The 27,121-nt window shown below is 43.4% G+C and overlaps 2 non-coding genes and 1 pseudogene across 2 annotated transcripts; 2 read left to right on the forward strand and 1 right to left on the reverse strand.

Annotated features, from left to right (window-relative positions):
- Positions 1–27,121, reverse strand: part of LOC139235430 (zinc finger protein 850-like) — a 192,382-nt pseudogene that overhangs the window by 130,756 nt on the left and 34,505 nt on the right.
- trnal-uaa (transfer RNA leucine (anticodon UAA)) lies at positions 5,772–5,854 on the forward strand. The gene has a single exon. It is a non-coding gene; the product is annotated as a tRNA-Leu (tRNA).
- trnaa-agc (transfer RNA alanine (anticodon AGC)) lies at positions 7,325–7,407 on the forward strand. The gene has a single exon. It is a non-coding gene; the product is annotated as a tRNA-Ala (tRNA).

Consider the following 27,121-nt stretch of genomic DNA (forward strand, 5'->3'; position numbering starts at 1 on the left):
GAAATGGAATCGTGAAATGTATCTGTGTCTCTCAGTCTCTGCCTCACTCTCTACCTCTGTCTCTTTAGAGATCTGTGCATGTGTTTGCGTGTTTGAGTCTTTGTCTCCCTCACTCTGCCTCGCTCTGACTCACTCGGTCTCTCCCTGTTTCTCTGTTTGTCTCGGTCTCTCAATCTGCCCGTGTCTTTCTCACAGTGTCCAGTTCTGTTCCAAAGGGATTCTCTCAGCCTCTCTGTCTGACTGTCGCTCTCTTTCCCATCATTACTGTCTGTCTATGTCTCTGCCTGTCTGTCTCTCTTTGCCTGTCTCTGTTCGACCCTGTCTCTAACCTGTTGAATATTTCCATCATTTTCTGTGTTTATCTCTGTCTCTCTCTCTCTCTATCTTCTCTCTCTCTATCTCTCTCTCTCTTTGTCGCTCCCTTTGTCCATGTCTTTTTCTTTGTCTCTGGTTTTCCATTACTATTTGCCTCCCTCTCTTTTTGGAGCACACATACACACACATCTCTGTGTATGTGTGTGTTTGAGTCTTTGTCTCACTCAGTCTGCCTATCCCTCTCAGTCTCACACTTGCTCTCTCTCTATTTCTCTAGCTCGTTGTCTGTCTCTCCCTGTTTCTCTTTTTGTGTCTGTCTCTCAACGTGTCTGACTCTTTCTCATGGTGTCCACCTCTTTTCACAGCGCGATTCCTGCTATCTCAAAATCTACACCCGTCAGTACCTCATTAGTATAGTCGTGAGTATCCCCGCCTGTCACGCGGGAGGAAGCATTTTCGAAATGTAGAATTATACTTCTGTTATTCGGTATAGATTCATATTAAAAGTTCCAGAGCAACATAGAAGAGTAAAAATACAGCAAGAGGAGATTGGCTCTTCAAGATTTTTAGGAAACGGAGACTTTTTCAGGACTCTGTGGTGTTCTGATGCAGAGAGATGGATGATTGAGTTTTATCTGAGGAACATTTAAAGAGGCAGAAACCCAATAGTCGTGCCTGGGTGGTTAAGGCGATGGCCTAAAAGACCCATTGGGGTTTCCCCGCGCAGGGTCGATCCTGCCAACTACCGATTTCAGCATTTTCCATTCCATTTTACAATTTAACCAGATCCATGCAAAACGGATCATGAGTTGGCTGGAATAACGTCCCACACCTTTCAACACTGACATTTTTTTCTCATTTTCATTAATCTGCAAAATTCACGATACAAACGGATAGGAAAACGTAAAAATCAGCCAAATTAGCGACAGTGATTCAGCCTTTCTATCCCTCTTTATGTCGAAGGCACTCTGTGTATGTCCGTTGGTGCGTGTATATTTTTGGTTATGTGTGTGTGTGTCTCTGTGTCTGTCTATCTGTGTGTATCATGTGCAACTGTCTGTGGATATCATCACCATGAATTTGGTATGTCCTGGAAATTTTTAAAAAGACTTGGGGAAAATAATACGGTTGTGACATTTGATATCGGCTTTGGTTCAGCGGCAGTATTTTCGACTTCAAGTCCCACTCCTGAGACTTGAGCATATAATCTTATCTGACACTCAAGTGCAGTACTTGCGGAATTTTGCATTGGTGAAGCTGTTGACTTTAGGATGAAATATTAAATTGAACCACCGTCTGCACCCTCGGGTGAATGTGAAAGTTCCGACAGCATTATTCGATAAAGAGCAGTGAGTTGTCCCCGTGTCACTTTTATATAAATATTGTGAAATGCTCACTGAAAACCTGTGTGTATGCGTGTGTCGATGAGGGTGGAGCTCAAGCCCAGATTCTCACAGGGACAGAATGTGAAGGGTCAAAAGTCCAGAATTGCCGAGTGTATAAATCGTTGCATTTAAGATTTAATGGCTTTATACCCGCGTGGGCTCGAAGCCCACTCCTGGTAACTCTTGAATTTAACACCGATTTTCTCCCATCCTGCTCAGTGATATCCGAATGCCTTCTGTTGAATCTGTAACTCTGTCACACTCTCAACTGACAAAGAAATGGGATTGTGAAATGTATCTGTGCCTCTCACTCTCTGTCTTTGAGAGGCCTGTATATCTTTATGTGTTTGAGACTCTGTCACTCTCTGATTCACTCTGTCTGAGGACCTACAAGCTGAATTAAGGGAGCTCAGAGTTAAATTAAAAAGTCGGACCTCAAAGGTCGCAAACTCAGGATTGCAACCAGTGCCACCTGCTAGTCGGAGCAGGAATCGCAGGATAGCTCAGATAAATACATGACTTGAAATGTGTTGCAGATGGGAGGGATTCAAGTTCCTGGGACTTTGGAACCGGTTCTGGGGGAGGTGGGACCAGATCTAAACCGGAAGGTCTGCACCTGGGCAGGACCAGAACCAATGTCCAAGGGGGAGTGTTTGCAAGTGTTGTTGGTGAGGGTTTAAAGTAATATGGCAGGGCGACGGGAGATAGTGGGAAGTAGAATGGGCACAGAAGCGAAAGAATAAAAGTAAAGTTGGAGGGCAGAGAAACCCATGGCAAAAATCAAATAGGGCCACTTTACAGCCAAATTCTATGGGTCAAAATGTGTTAAAATAACAAGCCTGAAGGCTCTGTGCTTCATTGCGAGGAGTATTCGTAATAAGGTGGACGAATTAACTGCACAAGCAGCTATTACTGAATAAGATATAATTGGCATGACGGAGACATAGCTCCAGGGTGACCAAGGCTGGGAATTCAACATTCAGGAAGCATTGACAGAAATGACAAGGTGGTGGGGTAGCGTTGCTGGTTAAAGAGGAAATTAAGGCAATAGTCAGGAACAACATTAGCTTGGATGATGGGAAACATGTGTGGGTGGAGCTGCTGAATACCAAAGGGAAGAAAACGCTAGAGGAGTTGTGTACAGATCAGCAAACAGTAGTAGTGAGGTTGGGGACAGCATCCAACAAGAAATAAGGGATGCGTGCCTTAAAGATACAACAGTTATCAAGGGTGACCTTACTCTACATGTAGATTGGGCGAAACAAACAAGAAGCAATACGGTGGAGGAGGATTTCCTCGAGCGTACTGAGGATGTTTTTCTCGACCAATATGTCGGGGACCATCTAGAGGGCTGGCCATCCTAGACTGGGGGATGTGTAATGAGAAAGGACTAATTAGCAATCTTGTTGTGCGAGGCCTCTTGGCGAAGAGTGACCATAATAAGGAAGGATTCTTCATTAAGGTGGCGAGTGACACAGTTAATTAAGAGACTAGGGTCCTGAACATAAGGAAAGGTAACTTCGATCGTATGAGACGTGAATTGGCTAGAATAGACTGGCGAATGATACTTAAAGGGTTGACGGTGGATAGGCAATGACAAACATTTAATGATCACATGGATGAACTTCAACAATTGTATTTCCCTGTCTGGAGTAAAAATAAAACGGGGAAGGTGGCTCAATCGTGGCTAACAAGGGAAATTAAGGATAGTGTTAAATCCAAGGAAGAAGCAAATAAATTGGCCAGAAAAAGTCGCAACCTGAGGACTTGGAGAAACTTGGAATTCAGCAGAGGAGGACAAAGGGTTTAATTAGGAGGGGGAAAATAGATTATGAGAGGAAGCTTGCTGGGAACATAATAAAGTTCTATAGAAATGTGAAGACAAAAAGATTAGAGCAGACAAACGCAGGTCACTTGCAGTCAGATTCAGGCGAATTTATAATGGGGAACAAAGAAATGGTAGACCAGTTGAACAATTACTTTGGTTCTGTCTTCACGAAGGAAGACACACATAACCTTCCAGAAATATTGGGCACCGAGGATCTAGCGAGAAGGAGGAACTGAAGGAAATCTTTATTAGTCAGGTAATTGTGTTGGGGAAATTAATGGGATTGAAGGTCGATAAATTCCCGGGGCTTGATAGTCTGCATTGGAAAGTACTTAAGGAAGTGGCCCTTGAAATAGCGGATGCATTGATGATCATTTTCAAACAGTCTATCGACTCTAGATCAGTTCGTATGGACTGGATGGTAGCTAATGTAACATCACATTAGGGTGATAGAAAACGGATAATTATAACCGGTTAGCCTGACATCAGTAGTGGGGAATATGTAGGAATCAATTATTAAAGATGAAATAGCAGTGCATTTGGAAAGCAGTGACAGCAAGAGCAGATTGCCTCTTCCAGATTTTTAGCAAACGGTGACTTTTTCACGATTCTGCGGCCGTCTGCTGCACAGAGATGGACGTCTGAGTTCTATCTGAGTAACATTTAACAATGCAGCGAACCAGTAGTCGTAGCCCAGTGGCTAAGGCAATGGACTAAAAATCCATTCGGGTTTCTCCGCGTAGATTTGAATCCTACCGACGATGTTTCTCAGCATATTTCATTCTGTTTGACAATTTAACCAGGTCCATGCAACACTGATTCTGAGATAGATGGAAGAACGTCCCACACCTTTCAACGCAGCCGCTGTTTTCTTTCTTTAATTAATCTGCAATATTCACGATACATACGGATAGAAAAAAGCAAAAGCCAGCCAAAGTAGCAACAGTGACCCTGCCTGTCTATCCATCTATTTGTCTAAAGCACTCTGTGTATATCTTGATCTGGGTGTCAAGGTGCATCAGTCATTGATTGTTGGCAGGCAGGTGCACCAGGCGGTGAAGAAGGCAAATGGCATGTTCGCCGTCAGAGCAAGAGGATTTCTATATAGGTGCAGGGAGGTCTTACTGCAATTACACAGGGTCTTGGTGAGGCCACACCTGGAATATTGTGTTCAGTTTTGTTCTCCAAATCTGAGGAAGGACGTCCTTGCTATTGAGGGAGTACAGCGAAGGTTCACCAGACTGATTCCGGGGATGGGAGGACTGACATATGAGGAGAGACTGGATCAACTGTGCTGGTATCCACTGGAGTTCAGAAGAATGAGAGGTGCTCTCATAGAAATATATAAAATTCTGACGAGATTGGACAGCTGAGAGGCAGGTAGAATGTTCCCATTGCTGGGGAGTTAGAGAACCAAGGGTCACAGTCAAAGAATAAGGGGTGAGGCATTTAGGACCGAGATGAGGAGACACTTCTTCACTCAGAGAGTGGTTAACTGTGGCATTCTCTACCGCAGAAAATTGTTGAGACCAGTTTGTTAGATATATTCAAAAGGGAGTTAGATATGGCCCTTACGGCTAAAGGGATCAAGGGGTATGGAGAGAGAACAGGAAAGGGTTACTGAGGTTGAATGATAATCCATGATCTTATTGAATGGTGGTGCAAGCTCGAAGGGCCTATGGCCTGATCCTGCAATTAATTTCTATATTGCTATGTTGATGCGTGTATATTTTTGGTTATTGTGTGTGTGTGTGTCTGTGTATGTCTATCTGTATGTATGTCTCTGTGTATGTGCAACTGTCGATGGAAATCATCACCATGAATTTCGAATGTCCTGGAAATATTAAAAAACTTGGAGAAAATAATACGGTTGTGATCTTTGGTATCAGCTTTGTTTCAGTGGCTCCATTCTCGACTGATCAGGATGTTGTGTGTGTCAGCCTCACTTCTGAGACTTGAGCACATTATCTTGGCTGACACTCAAATGCAGTACTTGGGAAATTTTACATTGTTGAAACTGTTGACTTTCGGATGAAATGTTAAATTGAAGCTCCGTCTGCACCCTCGGGTGGATGTGAAAGTTCCCAGAGCATTACTCGAAAAAGAATAGGAGAGTTGCGCCCGTGTCAATATGATGAAAAATGTTCGAAAATGCTCCCTGAAACCCGGTATGTTTGTGTGTTTCTGTGGGGGTGGAGTTGAAGCCCAGATTCTCATAGAGACAGAGTCCAAGTGTTGACAGGACCAGGATGGCCGAGTGGTTAAGGCGTTGGGCTTAAGATCCAATGGGTTTATACCCGCGTGGGTTCGAACCCCACTCCTGGTAATTCCTTAGTTAAACAGAGATTTTTTCAATCCTGTTCAGTGAACCCCGATTTTCATCTGTTGCATTTGCATTTTTCTGTAACTCGGTAACACTCTGAGCAGATAATGAAATAAAATTGTGAAATATATCTGTGTCGCTCAGTCTCTGCCTCACTCTCTCTTTGGAGAGCTGTGTATGTGTTTGAGTCTCACTCTGTCTGTCACTATTTCTCTGTTTGTCTTTGTCTCTCAATCTGTTTCTTTCACATGGTGTCCAGTTGTGTTCCAATGGGATTCTCTCAGACTCTCTGTCTGACTAGCTCTCGCTTTCCCATCATCTCTGTCTGTCCATGCCTTTGCCTGTCTCTGTTAGTCCCTGTCTCTCACCTGATGAGTATTTTCATCATTTTATGTTTTTGTCTCTATGTATCTCTCTCTCTATTTGTCTTTCTCTCTATCTGTCTCCCTCTTTGTCTCTCTTTTGTCCCTGTCTTTCTCTCACTCTTTCCCTCTCTCTCTCTTTATAGATCACACACACACAACTCTGTATATGTATGTGTTTGAGTCTTTGTCTCACTCAGTCTGACCCTCCCTCTCAGTCTAAAACTTTCTGTCTCTCTCTGTCTCTATCTCGCTGTCTTTCTCTCCCTGTTTCCCTGTTTTTCTCTATTGCTCCATGTGTCTGTCTCTTTCTCACCGTGTCTAGTTGTATTCCAATGGGATTCTCTCAATCTCTCTGTCTGACTGTCTCACTATTTCCCATCATCTCGGTCTATCTATGTCTCTGCTTGTCTATCTCTCTTTGCCTGATGCTGGTAGTTCCTGTCTCTAACCTGCTGAGAATGTCCAACATTTTCTGTTTATATCTTTGTCTTTCTCTCTATCTGTCGCTCTCTCTCTATCTGTCTCTCTCCTTGTCACTGTCTTTATCATTGTCTTTCTCTCACTCTTTCCGTCTCTCTCTTTATAAATCACACACACAGATCTCTGTATATGTATGTGTTTGAGAATATTTTTCTCACTCAGTCTGCCTCTCCTTTTCAGTCTCACACTTGCTGTCCCTCGTTGTCTCTATCTCGCTGTCTGTCTCTCCCTGTTTGTTGGTTTGTCTCTGTCTCTCAATGTGTCTGTCGACTTCTCATGGTGTCCAGTTCTGTTCACAGCTCGAATATTGCTTTGACAGAACTGCTCTTCATCAGTTCCTCGTTAATATAGTGGTGAGTATCCCCGCCTGTCACGTGGGCGACTGGGATTCAATTCCCTGATGGAGGGCAGTTTTTTCAAAATGTAGAATTTTACTAATGTTTCTTGGAAAAGATTCATATTAAAAAGTTCCAGAGCAATATAGAACAGGAGTAATACAGGTAGAGGTGATTGCCTCTTGCAGATATTTACCAAATGGAGAATTTTTCAGGATTCTTTGACCGTCTGCTGCACAGATATGGATGACTGAGTTTTTTTTCTCAGTCACGTCTTCGGATGCACAGATGCAGCAGTCGTGGCCGAGTGGTTAAGGCGATGGACTAGCAATCCATTGGGTTTTCCTACGAAGGGGTTCGAATCCTGCCGATTATGATTTTTTAGCATTTTTCATTCCATTTCACAATTTAACCATGTCTCGACAAAAGTGATCCTGAGACAGATGGAAGAACGTCCCACACCTTTCAACACTGACATTTTTTTCCACATTTTTATTAATCTGCAATATTCACGATACATCCGGATATTAAACGCAAAAATCAGCCAAAGTGGCGACAGTGATTCAGCCTGCCTCTTCCTCTATATGTCTAAGGCATCTGTGCATGTCCGATGGTGCGTGTAAATTTTTGGTTATGTATGTGTGTGTGTCTGTGTCTGTCTATCTGTATATACGTCTCTGTGTATGTGCAGCTGTCTGTGGAAATCATCACCATAAATATGGTATGTCCTGGAACTTATAAAAAATTAATGGGGAAAATAATACGGCTGTGAACTTTGGTATCGGCTTTGGTTCAGTGGCAGCACTCTCGACTGAATCAGAAGTTTGTGTGTTCAAGTCCCACTCCTCAGACTTGAGCATATGACATTGGCTAACACTCAAGTGCAGCACTTGGGGAATTTTGCTTTGTTGAAGCTGTTGACTTTCGATGAAATGTGAAATTGAAGCTCCGTCTGCACCCTCGGGTGGATATGAAAGGTCCCAGAGCATTACTCGAAACAGAGTAGGAGAGTTGCCCCCGTGTCAATATTACTAAAAATGTTCGTAAATGCTCACTGAAAGCCGATGTGCATGTGTTTGTATGTGGCGTTGGGGTTGAAGCCCAGATCCTCACAGAAACAGAATCCAGGTTCTCACAGAGACAGAATCCAGATCCTGACAGGACGAGGATGGCCGAGTTTTTAAGGCGTTGGCCTTAAAATTCAATGGATTTTTCCCGTGTGGATTCGTACCGCAGTCCTGGTATCAATTCAATTTAACACGCATTTCCTCCCATTATGATCAGTAATAGCGGATTTTCAACTGTTAAATCTGCAATTTTCTGTAACAATTTGACACTCTGAGCCGAGAAGGCAATGAAATTGTGAAATGTATCTGTTTCGCTCGGTCTCTGGCTCTCTCTCTCTTTAGAGAGCTGTGTATGTGTTTGTATGTTTGAGCCTTTGTCTCTCTCTGACTCACTATGTCTGTCACTCTTTCTCTGTTTGTCTCTGTCTCTCAATCTGTCTCATTCTCACGGTGTGCAGTTCTTTTCCAAAGGGATTCTCTCAGACTCTCTGTCTGACTGTCTCTCTCTTTCCCATCATCTCTTTCTTTCCATGTCTTTGCCTGTCTCTGTTATTCCCTGTCTTTAACCTGATGAGTATTTCCATCATTTTCTGTTTTTGTCTCTTTGCCTCTCTCTCGATCTTTCTCCCTCTTTGTCTCTCTCTTTGTCCATGGCTTTTTCTTGTCATTCCATTACTATTTGCTTCCCTCTCTTTATGGAGCATGCAAACACATCTCTGTGTATGTATGTATTTGTGTCTTTGTCTCACTCAGTCTGACCCTCCCTATCAGTCTCAAACTTTCTGTCTCTCTTTGTCTCTATCTCGCTGTCTGTCACTTCCTGTTTCCCTGTTTGTCTCTGTCTCTCAATGTGTCTGTCTCTTTCTCACGGTGTCCAGTTCTGATCCATTGGGATTCTCTCAATCTCTCTGTCTGACTGTCTCACTCTTTCCCATCATCTCTGTCTGTCTATGTCTCTCCCTGTCGGTCTCTCTTTGCTTATCGCTGGTAGATCCTGTCTTTAACCTGCTGAGTATTCCCATCATTTTCTGTTTATATCTTTGTCTCTCTCTCTCTACCTGTCACTCTCTCTCTATCTGTCTCTTTCCTTGTTACTGTCTTTATCACTGTCTTTCTCTCACTCTTTCCCTCTCTCTCTTTACAGATCACACACACACATCTCTGTATATATCTGTGTTTGAGTCTTTTTCTCACTCAGTCTGCCTCTCCTTCTCAGTCTCACACTTTCTGTCCCCTGTTGTCTCTATCTCGCTGTCTGTCTCTCCCTGTTTGTCGGTTTGTCTCCGTCTCTCAATTTGTCTGTCTCCTTCGCAAGGTGTCCAGTTCTGTTCACAGATCGATTCCTGCTTTGACAGATCCTATGCACGTTGGTTCCTCGTTAGTATAGGTGTGCGTATCCCTACCTGCCACGCGGGAGACCGGGGTTCAATTCCTCGAAGGTAGGTCATTTTTTCAAAATGTAGAATTTTACTTCTGTTTCTTGGTGGAGATTCAAATTAAAAATTTACAGAGAAATAGAGAACAGTAAAAATACAGGACGAGGAGATTGCCTCTTCCAAATTTTTAGCGAACGGAAACTTTTTCAGGATTCTGTGCCGTCTGCTGCACAGAGATGGATGACTACATTTTTTCTGAGTAACGTTAAAAGAAGCAGTGACGCAGTCGTCGTGGTCGCGTGGTTAAGGCAATGGACGAAAAATCTATTGAGTTATGCTTGCGTAGGTTTGAATCCTGTCGACTCCGATTCTCAGCTTTTTTTCATTCCATTTCACAATTTAACCAGGTCTCTGCAAAACTGATCCTGAGATAGATGGAATAACGTCCCACACCTTTCAACACTGACAATTTTTTCTCATTTTTATTAATCTGCAATATTCACGATACATACGGATAGAAAAACGCAAAAATCAGCCAGAGTAGCGACAGTGATTCAGCCTCTCTATCCCGCGAGATGTCTGAGGCATCTGTGCATGTCCGTTGGTGCATGTATATTTTTTGTTATGTGTGTGTGTGTGTGTCTGTGTGTCTGTCTATCTATATATATATCTCTGTGTATGTGCAACTGTCTATGGAAATCATCACCTTGAATTTGGTATGTCCTGGAACTTTTTAAAAAGACTTGCGGAAAATAATACGGTTGTGAACTTTGGTATCGGCTTTGGTTCAGTGGCAGCATTCTTGACTCTATCAGGAGTTTGTGTGTTCAAGTCCCATTCCTGAGACTTGAGCAATGTTGGCTAACACGCAAGTGCAGCACTTGGGAATTTTGCATTGTTGAAGCTGTTGACCTTCGGATGAAATGTTAAATTGATGCTCCGTCTGCACCCTCGGGTGAATGTGAAAGTTCCCAGAGCATTACTCGAAAAAGAATAGAAGAGTTGCCCCTGTGTAATATTACAAAAAATGTTCTTAAATGCTCACTGAAAACCTATGTGTTTGTGTGTGTATGTGGGGGTGGGGTTGTAGCCCAGATTCTCACAGAGCCAGGATCCAGATTCTGTCAGGATGAGGATGGACGAGTGGTTGAGGCGTGGGCCTTAAAATTCAATGAGTTTTTTCCGCGTGGGTTCGTACCCCACTCCTGGTATCTCTTTAATTTAACACGGATTTCCTCTCATTTTGATCAGTGATACCGGATTTTCACCTGTTGCATCTGCAATTTTCTGTAACTATGTGACATTCTGAAACGATAATGAAATGAAATTGTGAAATGTATCTGTGTCGCTCGGTCTCTGCCGCTCTCTCTCTTTAGAGAGCTGTGTATGTGTTTGTATGTTTGAGTATTTGTCTCTCTCAGTCTGACTCACTCTGTCTGTCCCTGTTTCTCTGTTTGTCTCTGTCTCTCAATCTGTCTCTTTCTCACGTTGTCCAGTTCAGTACCAATGGGATTCTCTCAGACTCTCTGCTTGACTGGCTCACACTTTCCCATCATCTGTCTGTCTGCCTCTCTTTGCCTGTCGCTGAGTCCAAGCGTTGACAGGACAAGGATAGCCGAGTGCTGAAGGCTTTTGGCTTAAGATCCAATGGGTTTATACCCGCATGGGTTTGAACCCCACTCCTGGTAATTTCTTAATTAAGCAGAGATTTTTCCCATCCTGCTCAGTGATACCCGATTTTCATTTGTTGCATTTGCATTTTTCTGTGACTCTGTGGCACTCTGAGCAGATAATGAAATGAAATTGTGAAATGTATCCGTGTCGCTCAGTCTCTGCCTCTCTCTCTCTTTAAAGAGCTGTGTATGTGTTTGTGTGTTTGAGTTTTGTCTCTCAGTCTGCCTCTCTCTGATTCACTCTCTCTGTCCCTGTTTCTCAGTTTGTCTCTGTCTCTTTCTCACGGTGTCCAGTTCTGTTCCAAAGGGATTCTCTGAGACTCTCTGTCTGACTGTCTTTCATTTTCACATCATCACTGTCCATGTCTTTGCCTGTCTCTGTTAGTCCCTTAAGGATGTCATAGCAGTGCATTTGGAAAGAGGTGACATGATAGGTCCAAGTCAGCATGGATTTGTGAAAGGGAAATCATGCTTGACAAATCTTCTAGAATGTTTTGAGGATGTTTCCAGTAGAGTGGATAAGGGAGAACCAGTTGATGTGGTATATTTGGACTTTCAGAAGGCGATCGACAAGGTCCCACACAAGAGATTGATGTGCAAAGTTAGAGCACATGGGATTGGGGGTAGTGTACTGACATGGATTGAGAACTGGTTGTCAGACAGGAAGCAAAGAGTAGGAGTAAATGGGTACTTTTCAGAATGGCAGGCAGTGATTAGTGGGGTACCGCAAGGTTCTGTGCTGGGGCCCCAGCTGAATACACTGTACATTAATGATTTAGATGAAGGGATTAAATGTAGTATCTCCAAATTTGCGGATGACACTAAGTTGGGTGGCAGTGTGAGCTGCGAGGAGGATGCTGTGAGACTGCAGAGCGACTTGGATAGGTTAGGTGAGTGGGCAAATGCATGGCAGATGAAGTATAATGTGGATAAATGTGAGGTTATCCACTTTGGTGGTAAAAACAGAGAGACATACTATTATCTGAATGGTGACAGATTAGGAAAAGGGGAGGAGCAAAGAGACCTGGGTGTCATGGTACATCAGTCATTGAAGGTTGGCATGCAGGTACAGCAGGCGGTTAAGAAAGCAAATGGCATGTTGGCCTTCATAGCAAGGGGATTTGAGTACAGGGGCAGGGACGTGTTGCTACAGTTGTACAGGGCATTGGTGAGGCCACACCTGGAGTATTGTGTACAGTTTTGGTCTCCTAACCTGAGGAAGGACATTCTTGCTATTGAGGGAGTGCAGCGAAGGTTCACCAGACTGATTCCCGGGATGGCGGGACTGACCTATCAAGAAAGACTGGATCAACTGGGCTTGTATTCACTGGAGTTCAGAAGAATGAGAGGGGACCTCATAGAAACGTTTAAAATTCTGACGGGGTTAGACAGGTTAGATGCAGGAAGAATGTTCCCAATGTTGGGGAAGTCCAGAACCAGAGGTCACAGTCTAAGGATAAGGGGTAAGCCATTTAGGACCGAGATGCGGAGGAACTTCTTCACCCAGAGAGTGGTGAACCTGTGGAGTTCTCTACCACAGAAAGTTGTTGAGGCAAATTCACTAAATATATTCAAAAAGGAGTTAGATGAGGTCCTTACTGCTAGGGGGATCAAGGGGTATGGCTAGAAAGCAGGAATGGGGTACTGAAGTTGAATTTTCTGCCATGAACTCATTGAATGGCGGTGCAGGCTAGAAGGGCCGAATGGCCTACTCCTGCACCTATTTTCTATGTTTCTATGTTTCTATGACTGTACCCTGATGAGTATTTCCATCATTTTTTGTTATTGTTTCTATGTCTCGCTCTCTCTATCTGTCTTTGCCTCTATCTGTCTCTCTCTTTGTACCTGTATTTTTCTTGACATTCCATCACTATTTGCCTCCCTCTGTTTATGGACAATGCAAACACGTCTCTGTGTATCTATGTGTTTGAGTTTTTTTTCTCATTCAGTCTGATCCGTAGCCTGTACAGAACTCCCATTAACGTTTTCTGCCCTTTGGTGTTTCGCAGCTGTACCCCTATAGATTCTACATCATCCAAGCTAATATCCTTCCTTACTCTTGCGTGATTCTCCTCTTTAACCAGTAATGCTACCCCACCTCCTTTTCCTTTCTCTCTGTCCGTCCTGAATATTGAATACCCCTGGATGTTGAGTTACCAGCCTTGGTCTCCCTGGAGCCATGTCTCCGTAATCCAAATTACATCATATCCGTTAACAGCTATCTGCGCAGTTAATTCATCCATCTTATGACGAATGCTACTCGCATTGATACTCAGAGCCTTCAGCCTTGTTTTTTTAAACATTCTTTGTCCTTTTTTGAATTATGTTGTAATGTGGCCGTTTTTGAATTTGCACTTGATTTCTCTGACCTCCACACTTGCTTTTTTCCTTCCTACCTTTTGCTCCTGCCCCCTTTTTACTTCCCTCTGCCTCCCTGCACAGATTCCCACCCACTTCCTTTTTTGTTTAAATCCTCCTCAACAGCACTAGCAAACACTCTGTCGAGGACATCGGTTCCGTTTCTGCCCCGGTGCAGACCGTCCGTTAAGTACTTTCCGCTCTCCCCCTGCACCGGTTCCAATGTCCCAGGAATTTGAATCCCTCCCCCTTGCACCATTCCTCAAACCACGTATTTATCTGAGCTATCCTGCGATTCGTGCTCTGCCGAGCATGTGGCACTGGTAGCAATCCTTAGATTACTGCCTCTGTCGATCTCTCTGCCTATCTGTTAGTCCCTGTCTCTAACCTGCTGAGTATTTCTCTCATTTTCTGTCTCTCTCTTTGTATCTCTATTTCTCTTTGTCTTCATATGTCCTTTCATCACTCTTTGCCTCTCTCTTTATGGAGCACACACATATCTCTGCATATGTATGTGTTTGAGTCTTTGTCTCACTCAGACTGACCCTCCCTCGCAGTCTCACACTGTCTCTCTCTCTTTGTTACTATCTCGCTGTCTGTCTCTCTCTGTTTGTTTGATTGTCTCTGTCTCTCAATATGTCTGTCTTTTTCTCACAGTGTCCAGTTCTGCAGGCAGCTCGATTGCTGCTGTGATAGAGTATGTGCCCGTCAGTTCCTCATTAGTATAGTGGTGAATAATTACGCCTGTCCCGCGGGGGACCGGTGTACAATTCCCCGACGGTGAAGGCAGCATTTTCAACAATGTAGAATTTTACATCTGTTCCTTTGTATAGATTTATGTTAAAAAGTTCTGGAGCAATCTCAAATAGTAAAAATACAGCAAGAGGAGATTATCTCTTTCAGAGGTTTAGCAAACGGAGACTTTTTCAGGACTCTGTGTCCTTCTGCTGCAGAGAGACGGATGCTTGCGTTTTAATCTGAGTAACATTTAACGCGGCAGAAACCCAGTAGTCGTGGCCGAGTGGTTACGATGATGGACCCCAAATACATTGGGGTTTCCCAGTGCAAGTTCCAATCCTGCCGACGACGGATCTCAGCATTTTCCATTCCACAATTTAACCAGGTTTCTGTAAAAGTGATCCTGAGATAGGTGGAATAACGTCCCACACCTGGATATGTGTGTGTTTGAGTCTTTTTCTCACTCAGTCTGCCTCTCCTTCTCAGACTCACACTTTCTGTCTCTCATTGTCTCTATCTCGCTGTCTGTCTCTCCCTGATTGTCGGTTTGTCTCTGTCTCTCAACGTGTCTGTCGGCTTCTCATGGTGCCCAGTTCTGTTCACAGCTGGATTCCAGCTCTGACAGAGCTCATATTTATCGGTTCCTCGTTAGTACAGTGGTGAGTATCCCCGTCCGTCACGCTGGAGACGGGGGTTCAATTCCCCGACGGGGAGGCAGTTTTTTCAAAATGCAGAATTTTACTTTTGTTTCTTGGCATAGATTCATGATAAAAAGTTCCAGAGTAATATGGAACAGTAAAAATACAGCAAGAGCAGATTGCCTCTTCCAGTTTTTGAGCAAACGGAGACTGTTTCAGGATTCTTTGGCTGTCTGCTGCATAGAGATGGATGACTGAGTTTTATCTGAGTAACATTTAAAGAGCTAGCGAACCTGTAGTCGTGGCCGAGTGGTTAAGGTGATGGACGAGAATTCTATTGGGGTTTCATCGTGCAGGTTCAAATCCTGTCAACTACAGATCTCAGTATTTTATATTCCATTTCACAATTTAATCAGATACCTGCAAAACTGTTCCTGAGTTAGGTGGAATTACGACCCACACATTTCAACACGGACATTTTTTTTCTCATTTTCATTTATCTGCAATATTCACGATACATACGGATAGAAAAACGCAAAAATCAGCCAAATTAGCGACATTGATTCTGCCTGTCTATCCCCCGAAATATCTAAGGCACTCTGTGCATGTCCGTCGGTGCGTGTATATTTTTGGTTGTGTGTGTGTGTGTGTGTGTCTCTGTGTCTGTCTCTCTGTATGTATGTCACTGTGTATGTGCAACTGTCTGTGGATATCATCACTGTGAATTTGGCATGTCCTGGAACTTAAAAAAAAAAAATAATTGGGTAAAATAATACGGTTGTGAACTTTGGTTCAGGGGCAGCATTCTCGACTGAATGAGGAGTTTGTGTGTTCAAGTCCCACTCCTGAGGCTTGAACAAATAATCTTGGCTGACACTTAAATGTAATACTTGGGGAATTTTGCATTGTTGAAGCTGTTGACCTTCGGATGAAATGTTAAATTGAAGCTCCGTCTGCACACTCGGGTGGATGTGAAAGTTTCCAGAGCATTAGTCGAAACAGAATAGGAGAGTTGCCCCCGTGTCAATATTACTAAAAATGTTCGAAAATGCTCACTGAAAACCTATGTGCATGTGTGTGCCTGTGGGGGTGGAGTTAGAGCCCAGATCCTCATAGACACAGAATCCAGCTACTGACAGCACGAGGAAGGATGAGTGTTGAATGTGTCGGACTTGCGATCTGATGGTTTGATGCCCGCGTGGGTTCAAACCCCGGTTCTGGTAACTTCTTAATTTAACACAGATTGCTTCCCATTCTGCTCAGTGATACCCAATTTTAAACTTTTGAATCTGCATTTTTCTGTAACTCTGTGACACTCTGAGCCGATAATGAAATGAAATTGTGAAATGTATCTGTGTCGCTCAGTGTCTGCCTCTCTCTCTCTTTTTAGAGAGCTTTGTATGTGTTTGTGTGTTTGAGTCTTTGTCTCTCTCAGTCTGCCTCTCTCTGACTCACTCTGTTCCTCTGTTTGTCTCTGTCTCTCAATCTGTCTCTTTCTCATGGTGTCCAGTTCTGTTCCAATGGGATTCTCTCAGACTCTGTCTGACTGTTTCTGTCTTTCCCATCATCTCTGTCTGTCCATGTCTTTGCCTGTCTCTGTTAGTCCCTGTCTCAAACCTGTAGAGTATTTCCATCATTTTCTGTTTTTGTGTCTATCTCTCTCTCTCTATCTGTCTTTCTCTCTGTCTCCCTCTTTGTCTCTCTCTTTGTCCCTGTATTTTTCTCTGTCATTCCAAAACTATTTGCCTCCCTCTCGTTATGGAGCACGCAAACACATCTATGTGTATGTATGTGTTTGAGTTTTTGTCTCACTCAGTCTGACCCTCCCTCTCAGTCTGAACTTTCTGTCTCTCTTTCTCTCTATATCACTGTCTGTCTCTCCCTGTTTCCCTGTTTGTCTCTGTCTCTCAATGTGTCTGTCTCTTTCTCACGGTGTCCAATTCTGTTCCAATGGCATTCTCTCAATCTCTTTGTTTGTCTGTCTCTCTCTTCCGCATCATTTCTGTCTGTCTATGTCTCTGTCTGTCTGTCTCTTTTGACCTGTCTCTGTTAGTTCTTGTCTCTAACCTGCTGAGTATTTCCATCATTTTCTGTTTCTATCTCTGTCTCTCTGTCGATCTGTCTCTCTCCCTCTCTCTATCTGTCTCTCTCCTTGTAATTGTATTTATCACTGTCTTTCTCTCACTCTTTCCCTCTCTCTCTTTACAGAGCACACACACACATCTCTGGATATGTGTGTTTGAGTCTTTTTCTCACTCAGTCTGCCTCTCCTTCTCAGATTCACACTTTCTGTCTCTCGTTGTCTCGATCTCGCTGTCTGTCTCTCCCTGTTTGTCGGTTTGTCTCTGTCTCTCAATGTGTCGATCGGCTTCTAATGGTGTCCAGTTCTATTCACAGCTCGATTCCGGCTCTGACAGAGCTTGTTTCTTCAGTTCCTCGTTAGTATAGTGGTGAGTATTCCTGCCTGTCACGCGAGAGACCGAGGTTCAATTCCCCAACAAAGCGGCAGTTTTTTTCAAAATGCATAATTTTATTTTTGTTTCTTGGTATAGATTCATGTTAAAAAGTTCCAGAGTAATATAGAACAGTAAAAATACAGCAAGAGCAGATTGCCTCTTCCAGATTTTTAGCAAACGGAGACTGTTTCAGGATTCTGTGGCCGTCTGCTGCACAGTGATGGATGACTGAGTTTTATCTGAGTAACATTGAAAGAGGCAGCGGACCAGTAGTCATGGCCGAGTAGTTAAGACGATGGACTAAAAATCCATTGTGGTTTCCCCGTGCAGATTTGAATCCTGCCGACTACGTTTCTCAGCATATTTCATTCTGTTTGACAATTTAACCAGGTTCCTGCAAAAGTGACTTTCAGATAGATGGAACAACGTCCCACACCTTTTAACACAGCCGCTGATTTCTTGCTTTCATTAATCTGCAATATTACGATACAAACGGATAGAAAAAAGCAAAAGCCAGCCAAAGTAGCGATAATGACCCTGCCTGTCTATCCCTCTATTTGTCTAAGGTACTCTGTGTATATATTGATCTGGGTGTCATGGTACATCAGTCATTGAAAGTGGGCATGCAGGTGCAGCAGGCGGTGAAGAAGGCAAATGGCATGTTCGCCTTCATAGCGAGGGGATTTGAGTATAGGAGCAGGGAGGTTTTACTGCAGTTGTACAGGGCCTTGGTGAGGCCACTCCTGGAATATTGTGGTCAGTTTGTTCTCCAAATCTGAGGAAGGACGTTTTTGCAATTGAGGGAGTACAGCGAAGCTTCAACAGCTTGATTATGGGGATGACAGGACTGACATATGAAGAGAGACTGGATCAACTGGGCTGGCTGGAGTTTAGAAGAATGAGAGGGCAACTCATAGAAACATATAAAATTATGACGAGATTAGACAGCTTAGAGGCGGGAAGAATCTTCCTGTTGTTGGGGAGTTCGAGAATCAAGGATCACAGTCTAAGAATAAGGGGTAAATCATTTAGGACCGAGATGAGGAGAAACTTCTTCATTCAGAGAGTGCTTAACCTGTGGAATTCTTTACCGCAGAAAGTTGTTGAGGCTAGTTTGTTAGATATATTCAAAAGGGAGTTAGATATGGCCCTTACGGCTAAAGGGATTAAGGGGTATGGAAAGAAAGCAGGAAATGGGGAACTGAGGTTGAATGATCAGCCATGATCTTATTGAATGGTGGTGCAGGCTGGATGGGCCGAATGACTGATTATTTCACCTAATTTCTATGTTTTTATGTTTCTATGTTGATGAGTGTATATTTTTGGTTATTGTGTGTGTGTCTGTGTATGTCTATCTGTATGTATGTCTCTGTGTATGTGCAACTGTCTATGGAAATCATCACCATGAATTTGGTATGTCCTTTTGAACTTTTTAAAAGAATTGTGGAAAATAATACGGTTGTGAACTTTGGTATCGGCTTTGGTTCAGTGACTCCATTCTCGACTGAATCAGGAGGTTGTGTGTGTAAGTCCTACTCCTCAGACTTGAGCACATCATCTTGGCTGACACTCAAATGCAGTACTTGGGGAATTTTGCATTGTTAAAGATTTTGACTTTCGGATGAAAGCCGAATTTCTGCCCCGCCTGGGATATCCATTTCAGTCTAGTTTGTTTCTCTTTCAGTTCGATTATCGGTTTTCCTTATGGCCCGATGGCCTTCGCATAACCTCCTCAGGTAATGTCCATCATTGTCCCATCGATCTTTCCTCCTTTAGCTCAGGGGTTATAATAAATACGTTTATATCTGTCTCGTCAAGTTGAAGTAAAGCCGAGGTCAATATCCATAATGGTGCATGAGATGTTCCTTTCTTCATTTCAGTTGCCGTGGTGCTCACACATCAATCTCCATAACCTCGTGGAACAGCGGTAATTTAGTAGTAATGTGTTAGCGGGGTGATACTCAAGGTGCATCCGTCCACTTGGTTATATCCACAGTCATCTTTGATCATTCGTAGTGGATCTCGACATAAAGCAACCTGGTTATTTTTATAACAATCTATATTTGCTGAGACTCGTCGTACTGTTGTTCTCCTCAGTTACATTTCTGATTTGTCATGGTACCGTGTGCGAGTTTGATTCCTTATTTCTCCTACATTGTTTGCTGTAGAGGATCTTGCCTTGTCATCTCATATGTCGTATAGATAATACAAAATCTATTTAAATGTCCGGATACACAGCTGGCCTTTGGGACCCAAGCATGACTGTTTCTCTACATCTCGCAGGCATGAGTCATGTTTTTGACTAAGGTCCAGTTGGTAAATATATCGAGTGTTATCCAATCCGGCACCTTTCCATTCTGAAGCTGCTCTATGTTATGTTGTATTCCATTGAGCAACCATGCTCCATATCCTGTACGTACTCGTTCTGTCTGTATGGTTTTACTTAACTTCCGTTTTTCTCTATTCATTTAAATTCTGGCGTGGTCTCGCAATGTGTGGGCCTCTGTAACAATTCCCTTTCTGCGCCATTACCCAGTTGTGCCTGTATCTTTTCATTATCCTGATCCCTTTCCAGCAATCCCTGTAAAGTTCGTGATAGGGCGTTAACTCAATCATCTATCGTATGTAGATCTATAGTGTCGCTACACCCGCCGTGTATCCCGCCGGGTATCCTACAGTGTATCCCGCGGCGTACCATTTCTAGTATCCCTCTTTTTCCCCTGTCCCGTTTTTTACCTGTCCCTTTTTCCACATTAATCTTCATGGTTTTTGATTCAGTGCCTTTAAGCGCTCGCAGGGTTAGGTTTATACTTTTTACACTTTTTAACCCGCAGATGTTGGGGGTTAGTTATATTGTTTAAATTTAGGAATACAGTAATAATTAGCTGACGTACCCTGAAGTGTATCTTATCCTTGGTCTGCCTTATTAATTTCTCTTTTGCCCCAGCGTTCAGAGTTGGGCACGTTTGTGGCGCTGGGTGTGTGATGGTCAAGGTACTGGTAGTGCTCAATGTTGCTAAAGTAGTGGGTGGGGCCGTGTTGGTGGGTTTATCTATGGAGATATCCCTCCACCACCATTCATAGATGTTGAGTGAAATCTGCACCCCCTTCCCCGGGTGCAGTATGTTTGTCCCTCCTGATTATAAAACACACCGCGGTCTTATTCCCACTAATTATGGTCCCGTATTATTGGCCCATACCCAATGTTATTTCGTTTCCTTGTTACCTTGTTTTATGTCCGTTATTTAAGTCTACTGTTGCTCCATCCGTCACCATTAGTGTTTTTGATTCTTTATTAAACTAATGTCGCCCGAGTTCCTGTAATACAGCCCTTGCCACCCCTCAGTCTGTTGTCCTTGATATGAGGCTACCTTACCCCACGTTGTTTCCACGAGCACCAGAGTCCAGCAAAAAGCAATATTTCCCGGTCGTCACCGGTTAGTTAGTGAGCATGCTTTTTTAATTGGTTCCAGTGTTTCCACTTGCCGATACTCCTTATAACTATCATAACTTACCATTATTACCTGATAGAGTCCGGTCCATTTGGGTGCCAGCCTGGACCTCTCTGGAGTAATCACCTGGCTGCCTATTTGGGGTGGTTGGACCTTCTGTTTCTTAGTATCGTTCTCTAAATCCTTGATTTGCTAATCTCTAGCCTGTGTCTTTACATCATGTAACTGCTTACAGAGTTCCATTACAAATTTCCATTTCCTGTATTTTATTTACTTCAAAATGTATCAGTCCTGTCGTCCGACTAGGGGTTGCCTTGAGCTTCATTTGTCCGCGGGGTATGCCATCTATCCATCCCTTTCCAGTCTCCTTGATATGGGTTATTTTTGCCTAATCCCTAAGCGCAGGCCTGTTTCATTATCTTCCCTGTGAATTGTGTACCTTGATGTGAGTTCAGCTGTAGTGCCATTATTTCTTCTGCTAGGATCCTGGACATGGTTTTTGCTGAACAATTTCAAGTGGCAAAAACTTTCACTCACTTCGTAAACTGGTCTATTATAACTAAGCAGCATGCCTTCCCCTTGTTGCTGGGTAACTGACTAGTAAAATGTAACTGCAAGTTTTCCCAAGGTCCTTTCGGTCGGGGCTGATGTCCCATTCTGATCTTTACTTTCCCCCTGGGTTGTATTTTATGTTTATCAAGCGCCTTCGACAGTGGCCCCCTATATCTCTACTCAATCCCTTCCACCACCAGCATCTGGAGATCGAGCTTATCATGTTGTTTCTACCTGTATGGAAATACCCGCAGTATGAATTTAATAGGCTCCCCTGAGTGCATACCGGGCCAGCACATTGCCATCCTTCCTCCATATCCTGTCGGTCCCTTGTTGGGCCCATCTCTGCTTCCACTCCTCCGGTTCCTGTAACTTAAGCATGTTTACTTCCTCAGGTCCGATTATACATGCTCCGCCTTGGGCTTCCCCGGCCAGTGTACCTGTCTCTGTCACTCGCTTTGCTGCTTCATCTGTCCATGCATTCCCCTGTTGATACTGATCATTAATTTTTATGTGCTCTTTGATCGTTAATATCGAACACTCCTGGGGTAAGAGGGAGGCTTTCACTAGGTGCTTAACAATCTCATTTTTAATCGGTGCTCCTCCAAAGGTCATGCAACTACACCTGCTCCAGGCTATCATATAATCATGCAATACTACAAAAGCATATTCACTGCCTGTATAGATGTTTACACTTTTTCCTTTAGCTATCCTCAGAGTGAGAGACACTAATTCAACCACTTGAGCTGATAGACTCTCTTCTAACCGTCCTTCCCCTTTGACCTGTCCGCTGCTAACTACCATGGCCCATCACGTCCTTGGTGTGCCATTGATATCACACCGAGCTCCATCTACATATAGATCCATGTCTGCCTCCTCAAGCGGTGTTTCACTTGCCTGACTATATCCCTCGTCTTCTTCTGTTGGGGTACACTGATGTTCCTCTCTCTCTGTAATGATCCACCCTGCAGGGGCGTTACAGGCGTCTTTTATTATTGTTACCGTCCCATTGGGGAAGTAAGAGCATTGATTCCCAACTTGCTCTTTGTGCATCGTTTTTAGCCTTCCAGTGTTAAGTAATTCTACAAAGGTATGCTGGGTATGTAGAATAATGCATCCTGACATTATTATTGGTTCGCTAACTCTGATGGCCCAAGTCGCACAGACTGGGGCAGCAACGCACCTGGACAGTCCTACAGCTACAGGTTGCGATTTATCTGAGTAATATGCCACTGGTATTTGCCTGTCCCCATGTAATTGAATCGCTAACGCGTTATAATGATGGTTAATATGGTAGGTATAGACGTGAAAAGGCCTATTCTGGTCTGATAGTCACAGGGCTGGAGCACTTGTGAGAGCTTGTTTAACTGCACACATGCAGCTTCTTGATCTGGGCCTCAGTTTACTGGCTCTTGGGATGGTTTTACCTGGTCCTGTATAGGTTAGCCATCTCGACATATTCGGGAATAAAATTTCTGCAGTAGTTGAATAGCCCTAGTACCTGCCTGACCCCTTTCACGGTTCCTGGCCTGGGAATTGATTGAATTGCTTCCTTTCTGTCCGCGGGCATCTGTCTCTTCCCTTACGATATTATGTATTCTAGAGATGTTACTTTGATCCTTTCTTCTCCTACGTCTACTGATTCCAACATCCCTGACAATATTCGATGAAGTATGCTCCGACTGTTATGGAATTCATGTGGTACTCTGGCCATGTGTATTGTTTTCTCTTTACCATGAAGGCAAATTTTCCTTGCGACTCTTTGTCCAAGGGTATGGCCCATGTTCCATTCGCTATATCCAGCACGGTGAATATCTTATGGTCTGGATCCAGGCCATTAAAAATTGTGGCCGGACTTGCCACTATTGTGTGTTCTGGGGGAGTCGCCTTATTCAACGTGGCAAAATCGATAGTCAGTCGGTAAGACCTGTCGGGTTTTTTTTAGCGGCCACACAGGTGAATTAGTGGAGGCTATTACCTGCTTCAATTCACTTTGCTCCTCTATTTCCTGCACTATCTGACAGACCTCTACCTCAGCTTCGGGTGTTAATGGGTACGGTCGGGTCCAGGAAGTTTGAAGGTGGTGCCTCTGCTAATCCAAAATCTTGCTTGTATTATGATCAGAGAGATGGGTATAATTGGCACACGCTACCCCATAAGTCATTAATATAGATTGTAAATAGCTGGGGTCCCACAGTGAGATGTGATCTTATCGAAATATATCAGACAATGAGGAGGCTCGACAAGAAGGATGCAGAGAGGATATTTCCACTCATTGCGGCACAAAACTAAGCGGCATCGTCTCAGAATAAGGGACCGATCATTAAAAACTGAGATGAGGTTGAAAATCTGTGGAATTATCTGACCCAGAGAGCTGTGAGGGCTAGGTTAATGAATGTATTTAAGGTGGAGATAGGCAAATTTTTGAGCGATAAGGGAATACAGGGTTTTGGCGAGCGGGAAATGAGCGGAGCTGAGTCCATGATCAGATCATCCATGATGTTATTAAATGACGGAGCAGGGTCGGGGGCCAAAGGACCTACTCTTGCTCCTATTTCTAATGTTCTTAATTTTTTATAATAATGCTGCTCCTTTGATTTCTCAATTCCATTGATTCAGTAGGAGCGGTGCCCCGAGCACTGATCCGTTCAACCTTTCCCGGTTTGAGTGGAAACGTGTATTGCAATATATATTTGAACTGGAAACACTCATTTTAAATTAAAATATCTCTTTAATATCTATTAAAACAGCTTTGCATCCTATCTGTGAGAAATGTAGCAAGTGTTTTACATTTACACACTTTTAGTAAAGAGCACGTGTAGGAAAATTAGCCGCAATTTTTCACGCAGCAGCTGGTAAATTGTTTTGCTGATGTTGGCTGGTGTGGCAATACTCGTGCGGACACCGAGAGCACCATGTTCTCCTTGAAATAGCCCTATATTTGACTGACCATGAATGTGAAGAGAAGGTCGAGGCAATCTCTGATCAAGCACTAACTTGGAAAGAGGACGACTCCGACAATATAGCGCTCCACCAGTGGTGAACTGGAGTGAAGGAGAGTGCCTCTGACAATGCAGCTCTCCACCAGTAGTGAACTGCAGTCAAGGAGGGTGCCTCAGACAGTACAGCGCTCCACCAGTAGTGACCTGAGTGAAGGAGGGTGCCTCTGACAGTGCAGCACTCCACCAGTAGTGAACTGCAGTGAAGAAGGGCGCCTGAGGCAGTACAGCGCTCCACCAGTAGTGAACTGCAGTGAAGGAGGGCGCCTCAGACAATGCAACGTTCCACCAGTAGTGGACTGGAGTGCAGGAGGGCGCCTCTGATATTGCAGCACTCCACCAGTAGATAACTGAACTAAAACAAGAAACGCCTCCCATGGAAAACAGTCTGATGGTCCTTTAATCATTGTTATGTTGATGGTGCTCCATCAACATGAACTGCGCTCATATAATGCCACAGAAAAATATACTGGTCTCGGTTAAGGGAACCATCGCCAAGATGATTGGACTGTGTGTATTACATTAGTTCAATTGGTGGAGCGATGCTGCCCTCTAATATTGCAAACATTGCAGTGACTACATTTGAAGATCAAGGTTGGATTCTCTGGGGCAGAGAATGCCACAGATTTTCAAGCCTCTGATAGAAGAAATTCCTTCTCATCTGACTTCCAAATGGGCGATCATTATTCTAAAAGTATGCCCCCTAGTTGTAGATTTCCCCACGAGGTGAAACATCCTCTCTGCATTTACCTAATCGAGGACCCTCAAAATCCTATACGTTTCATTAAGATGACTTTTCATTCCTCTAGACTCCAATTAGTAAATTCCCAACCTTCTCAATCTTTCTTCAGAAGTCAACCCCTTCATCTCAGGAATAAAACGAGTGAACCTTCTCTGAACTGCCTCCAATGCAAAATATGCTTAATTAAATAAGGACAATAAAACTGGACACAGTCCTCCAGGTGTGGCCTCACTGTAACCTGTGCAGTTGTATACTTATCTTTTTTGTTTCATGCACATGGACCCCAGGTCCCGCTCTCCTGCAGAATTTTGTAACTTCTCACCATTTAAATAGTAATTTTTTATTTTTTTTTTTCCTGCCAAAGTGGATCGCCTCACACTTACCCATGTTATACTCCATTCAACAAATGCTTGCCCACGCAGTTAGTCTGTCTATGTCCTTTTGCAGATCTTTTGTATCCTCCTCACAACTTGCTTTTCCAAACACCTTTGTATCATCAGCAAACTTGGCTACATTACACTCGGTCCCTTCATCCACGTCAATAATGTAAATTGTAAATATTTGAGGCCCCGACACTGATCCTTGAGGCACCCCACTAGGTACCGTTTGCCAACCGGATTATACATTGCCCCAGCCCCTTATGCAGTAACCTTATCGAATGTCTTCTGGAAATTCAAATACATGACATCCACTGGTTCCCCATTATCCAGCCTTCTACCCTGCGTGTTGCACCCTCAAAGAGCTCCAGCACATTTGTCAAATGTGATTTCCCTTTCATGAAACCATGCTGACTCTGCATGACCATATTATGCTTTTCCAAATGTCCTGCTCGTGCTTCCTTAATAATGGACTCCAGCATTTTCCCAACGACAGATGTTAGACTGAATGGTCCATAGTTTCCTGCTTTCTGTGTATCTCCTTTTTAAAATAGGGGCGTTATATTTGCAGTTTTCAAATCCATTGGGACCTCTCTGCATTCGAGGGAATGTTCGTAGATTACCACCAATATATCCACTATCTCTGCAGACACTTATTTTAAGACCCTAGGATGCAAGCCATCAGTTCCAGGTAACTTGTCTACCTTTAGTCCCATTATTTTACCAAATACTTTTTCTTTAGTGATAGAGATTGTTTTAAGTTCCTCCCTCCCCGGAGCCCCTTGATTGTCCATCATTGCGATGTTTTTATTGTTTGCTACCGTGAAGACCGATACAAAATATATATTTAAAATCTGCACTATTTCCCTGTTCCCGATTATTAATTCCCCAGTCTCATCCTCTGAGGGACAACGTTTACTTTAGCTACTCTCTTACTTTTTATGTACCTGTAGGAGCTCTTACTATCTGATTTAACATGTCTTGCTAGTTTACTCTCATATTCTATCTTCCCTTTCTTTATTAATTTTTTAATCGTACTTTCTTGGATTTTTAAATACCCAATCCTCTCGCCTCCCACCAATCTTGGCCACTTTGTATACCATTGTTTTCAATTTTATACCGTCCTTTACTGCCTTAATTAGACACGATGCTTCTCCCTTCTCTTAATGTCTTTTCTTTTCACGGGAATAAATTTTTCTTGAGACTTATGAAATATCTCCTTAAATGTCTGCCACTGCTTATCAACCATCTTACATTTTAATCTATTTTTCCAGTCCACTTTTCCAATTCTGCCTTCATACCATTCTAATCGCCTTATTTTAACTTCAGGATATTGGTTTGATATCCAACTTGCTCACCCTCCAACTGAATTTAAAATTCAACCCTTCCATGATCACTCTTTCCTCGAGGATCCCTTACTACGAGATCATTTATTAATCCTAACTCATTACACAGTACCAGATCCAGGATAGCTTGCTACCTGATTGGTTCTGTAACATACTGTTGAATGAAAATACTCTATCAACATTTCTTCAAGGCTACCTTGGGCAATTTCATTTGCGGGAGTAGACTGAGTCCCGGGAGTGGGGAGAAAAGCAGATCTGCAAATTCAAGGAATTTAAGACGGCCAGTGTGATTTCCTGGGCTCATTTACATCACCTG

This window comes from Pristiophorus japonicus, chromosome 23 (assembly GCF_044704955.1).
Source record: "Pristiophorus japonicus isolate sPriJap1 chromosome 23, sPriJap1.hap1, whole genome shotgun sequence".
Taxonomy (NCBI): Eukaryota; Metazoa; Chordata; class Chondrichthyes; family Pristiophoridae; genus Pristiophorus; species Pristiophorus japonicus.